This window comes from Apium graveolens, chromosome 5, assembly GCF_009905375.1.
Source record: "Apium graveolens cultivar Ventura chromosome 5, ASM990537v1, whole genome shotgun sequence".
Lineage (NCBI taxonomy): Eukaryota > Viridiplantae > Streptophyta > Magnoliopsida > Apiales > Apiaceae > Apium > Apium graveolens.
This window is the reverse complement of record NC_133651.1, coordinates 153,808,708-153,814,151: the sequence shown is the minus strand read 5'-3', so window position 1 is coordinate 153,814,151 and position 5,444 is coordinate 153,808,708. Positions and strand designations below refer to the sequence as shown.

At 39.8% G+C, this 5,444-nt stretch overlaps 1 non-coding gene across 1 annotated transcript; it reads left to right on the top strand.

The window, feature by feature from the left end:
- The first annotated feature begins 3,335 nt into the window (after positions 1-3,335).
- On the top strand, positions 3,336-3,442 carry LOC141662435 (small nucleolar RNA R71). The gene has a single exon (XR_012550552.1). It is a non-coding gene; the product is annotated as a small nucleolar RNA R71 (small nucleolar RNA).
- The last annotated feature ends 2,002 nt before the right edge of the window (positions 3,443-5,444 follow it).

Genomic DNA, 5,444 nt, shown 5'->3' with positions numbered 1-5,444 from the left:
ATTCTCAGTACCTTTTCGATCCTTAATCTCTAATTCAAATTCCTATAGCAAGAGCACCCAACGAATGAGTCTGGGCTTCGAATCCTTCTTAGAAACCAAATAGCGAATGGCCACGTGATCAGTGAACACTGTCACCTTTGTCCCAAACAAATAAGATCGAAATTTTTTGAAACCAAAGACTATAGCCAAGAGCTCCTTCTCAGTAGTGGTGTAGTTCATTTGAGCTCCATTTAAGGTCTTGCTAGCATAGTAGACGACATGAAAGAGATTATTCTTGCGCTGCCCAAGAACTGCGCCCACCGCATAATCACTTGCATCACACATCATTTTAAAAGGCTCTCTCCAATCAGGTGCTGTAATAACTGGTGCAGTTATCAAACTCTTCTTAAGAGTCTCGAATGCCGTCAAACATTTATCATCAAATTTGAAAGGCACATCCTTCTCGAGCAAATTGCACAATGGCTTAGATATTTTTGAAAAGTCTTTAATGAAACGCCGATAAAAACCCACATGACTAAGAAAACTACGGATTCCCTTCACAGAAATAGGTGGTGGAAGATTTTCAATGACTCCCACCTTGGCTTTGTCCACCTCAAGACCCTTGCTAGAGACCTTATGCCCAAGAATAATGCCCTTCACGCACCATAAAGTGACATTTTTCCCAATTGAGCACCAAATTAGTTTCCACACACCTTTTCAGTACTACACGAAGATTATTCAAACATTCATCATACGAATGTCCAAAGACGGAGAAGTCATCCATGAATACTTCAACATTATTTCCAATCATATCAGAGAATATAGCCATCATACATCTCTGAAAAGTGGTCGGTGCGCCACATAAGCCAAACGAAACTCTGCGAAAAGCAAACGTGCCAAATGGACAAGTGAAGGTAATCTTTTATTGATCCTCTAGTGCAATACATATCTGATTATACCCCGAATAACCATCCAGAAGACAATAATACTCATGACCGGCCAACCTGTCAAACATCTGATCAATAAACGGAAGAGGGAAGTGATCCTTCCTCGTGGCCTTGTCCAACTTTCTGTAGTCCATGCATACCCTCCATCCTGTGACTGTTCGAGTGGGGATGAGCTCGTTCTTCTCATTTGCTACCACAGTAATACCTCCTTTCTTAGGTACACATTGCATACGGCTCACCCAAGAAATGTCAAAAATAGGATAAATGATTCCTGCATCCAGCCACTTCAGAATTTCTTTCTTCACCACTTCCTACATGATAGGATTAAGTCTGGGCTGTTGCTCAACAGTCGGCTTACTACCCTCCTCTAGCAGAATCTTATGCATGCAGTATAAAGGGCTGATCCATTTGATGTCTGCTATAGTCCATTCGATAGCCGATTTGAATTCTCTCAAGATCCTTAAGAGTTTATCCTCCTCACTACCTGAAAGGTTAGATGCAATAATGACAGGTAAAGTAGATGCATCACCTAAAAAAGCATACCTCAAGTGTTCAGGCAATGGTTTAAGCTCCAAGATATGTGCTTCCTCAATAGATGGTTTGAGCCTTCCTTCAGCATTTTTGAGGTCAGAAGTACCAAGAGATTCAAATGGCATGTATAGCTTTCGCCTCCAAGGAGAAGCATTTAGATATTGTAGTTGCTCATTGCCATCCTCATCATCACTGTCAAAATCCCCCACTAAGGCCTTCTCTAATGCATCAGTCATTAGCATATGATCAAGTTCTGAAGTAATCGCAGAATCAATCAAATCCACTTTTAAGCACTCCTCATCTACTGTAGGGAATTTCATTGCTTTGAATACATTGAATGTCACATCCTAATCCTGTACCAGCATAGTAAGTTCACCTTTCTGCACATCTATCAAGGTACGGCCTGTAGCCAAGAAAGGTTTCTCCAAGATTATGGGAATCTTCTTATCTTCCTCGAAATCCAGAATAACAAAGTCTGCAGGAAAGAAGAGCTTATACACCTTTACTAGCACATCCTCCACTATGCCTCGTGGGTATGTAATAGAACGATCAGCCAATTGTAGAGACATGTAGGTGGGCTTTGGATCAGGAAAATTCAACTTTTTAAAGATAGAAAACGGCATCAGATTGATGCTTGCTCCTAAATCACAAAGGCACTTGTCAAAAGACAACTTGCCAATGGTGCAAGGAATGGTGAAGCTACCTGGATCTTTAAGCTTTGGAGGTAACTTTTGTTGCAGCACAGCACTACATTCTTCCATTAAAGCAACGGTCTTTAGATCATCCAGTTTCACCTTCCTTGAAAGAATACTCTTCATAAACTTTGCATAACTAGGAATTTGTTCCAGAGCCTCCGCGAAAGGTATGTTGATGTGAAGTTTCTTGAACACCTCCAGAAACTTACCAAACTGCTTATCCAGCTTTTGTTATTGCAATCTCTTAGGGAAAGGTGGTGGAGGATAGAGCTGTTTCTCCTCTATATTACCCTCAGGCAGAGTGTGTTCAACAGTAGTCTTCCTTGGTTCCGCCGCTTTCTCCTTTTGCTTAGCTTCTTCATCACCAACTTCAACTTCTCCTACTTTTACTTTTTCAGCATTAGCAACTTTTCCAGACCGTAAGGTAATAGCCTTGACTTGCTCTTTAGCTTCCTTCCTGCCTGGCACTTCAGTATCACTGGGAAGTGTGCCAGGTTGACGATTGAGCACTGCATTGGCTATTTGACCGATTTGATTTTCCAAGGTCTTGATAGAGATCGCCTGACTTTTGTATAACAACTTAAGTTCCTCAAAATCAGCACTAGAGGGTGGAGCTGCACCTCCTTATTGAGGATATGATTGCCTTTGAGCATACTGATGTGGTTGCTGGAATCCAGGTGGATTGAACTGTTTACTTACGCCTTGCTGATATGGTTGCTGAATATCATTCTGATTATTACTCCAGCTGAAATTTGGATGATTTCTGTTGTTAGGATGATAAGTAGCTGGCACAGGCTGCTGCGGTCGCTGATAATTGTTCACATACTGAACAGATTTATTAACAAGCGAACACTGATCTGTAGCATGAGAACCTGCACAAAGCTCACAGACCATAGCTATCTGATTGACTCCATAGGTGGCTAGAGAATCGACATTCATAGACAGCGCTTGGAGCTGCGCTGCAATAGCTGTAGCTGCATCAACTTCCAAAATACCTGCTACCTTCCCAGGAATCATCCTTTGAGTTGGGTTTTGATGCTCATTTGCAGCCATAGTCTCAATAAGATTATAAGCCTCAATATATCTTTTGGCCCATAAGGCGCCTCCAGCTGCTGCATCGAGCATGGGCCGAGATTGGGCCCCCAAACCATTATAGAAACCAGTGATCACCATCCAATCAGGCATTCCATAATGTGGACACTTTCTCAACATCTCCTTGTAGCGCTCCCAAGCTTCGCACATAGATTCTGTAGGTTGCTGCGCAAACTGAGTAAGAGCACTCCTCATAGTAGCAGTCTTCGCCATTGGATAAAACTTCACCAGAAACTTTTGCGCAAGATCTTGCCAAGTAGTGATAGACCCAGCTGGTTCAGAATGTAACCAGTCCATAGCTTTATCCCTCAGTGAGAATGGGAAAAGCCTCAGCTTGATAGCCTCATCAGTCATACCATTATATTTGAAAGTACTGCAGATCTCGACAAAATTCCTTATGTGCATGTTGGGGTCTTCAGTCACAGCACCTCCAAAAGAAACAGAATTCTGCATTATCTGAATAGTGCCCAGCTTGATTTAATAGGTGTTAGCCTGAATAGCCGGATGAAGAATGCTAGACTGAATGTCATCAATTTTGGGCCGAGAAAAGTCCATAAGAGCTGGATCTGCCAGAACAATACGATCACCCATGATTACTGGCTCTTTCTGCTCACTTCCTAAATCCGAATCTTCAAAATCTATCTTCTCCGGAATATCAAGAACTTCATCTGTCTCCTCAGCCGTATCTAAAGTCCTCTTGCGAGTATGATAACGTGTTTGCATAAATGCTCGCTAAAGTACCTGAAACACAACCGAAAACAATAAGTAACACGTCTTAATCAATGAGTCCTAATGACCAATGATGGTAAGTACATAAATCAAACAATAACCCCGAGTCCCCGGCAGCGGCGCCAAAAACTTGTTAGGGCGAAAACATGCGCTAAAACACACAAGAATAATAACTAAAATTACTTATATTAAACCAGAGTACGTCACAAGAGTAAATAGGTTCAAAGTAAAGAAAACTAGCATCCAACGTTACAACGAAATAAAGAATCACAAGAAAATATGCTTTCTCTTCGTTGCGGTGTGCTAAAACGGTCTTCTTCCTTATCTCCTCTCTCTTCGATTAATACAACGATCCAACCTCCGTGAAACGTCTCTGAAATCTACTTATATAGGAGTCCCATAATACCCAGCTAACTCAGAAGTTGGATGTTAAATAGAATCAGGAGTCCAAAATATTAATTCTGATTTCCCGTCCCTGAGTGGCCGCTCAGCATTTCTGAGCGGGCGCTCAGCTTCCTGAGCGGTCGCTCAGCAGAGCTAAGCGGGCGCTTAGCTCCCTACTGGAAACTGCTCTATTTTTCTCCCGTTTCTTCGCTGCAATCTGCTCCTATCTTCCCGCTTATAATGCTAAACACATACCAAGGCTTATTATTGATGAAATCTCTCCCGAAATACAATTATTACCCTGAAATGCACCAAATACACCAAATACTTGATTTCAAGACATCAATTCAAGCCATTATAAGACGTTCTAAGTGGTATAAAATGCCACTTATCAAGATCTCAAAAATTGTAAGTATGAATATGTATCGAGAAGTCTGGGTATTTATAGTAAAAATGAATGACTTGTCGAGAACTCAAAAATAGACATTTGACATTTGTCTATCGAGAAGTCATTTTAAGAAATGAAGTACATATCGAGAAGTCATTTTAAATTACTCTTATAGAGAACTAAAAATTGACTTATCGAGATATCAAATAAATACCCAGTTTGTCCAAAAATGGACTGAATTAATTCTAACTTTTATTTAAATTAATTCAAGATAAAATTAGAATAAATTTTCCAAAAGTATTTTACCAAAATAATTTATTAAATTAAATTATTTCAGTTCTGATTTATTGATAAGTCAAAAATTATACTTGTAGAGAACTCTGTGAATTAACACTATTACAGAACTCTACAAGGACTTGTCAATAAGTCATATTTAAGCCTATCGAGAAGTCACTCGAGAAGTCGGAATATTGACTTATCGAGAACTCACTCGAGAAGTCCTAAAATGACTTGTCAAGAAGTCAATTATACTTATCTAGAACTCAGTTCTCTATATACTTTTGATCATTTTAATCCTTCCTTGTGTTAATGTTACATATTAAAAATATAAATTAACACTGAGCAGTTTACTTAGAATTTGAAAATTTTCAAATTGAATTTTGAATTTTGAAAAATAAATATGCAGAGATTTCTGAAATA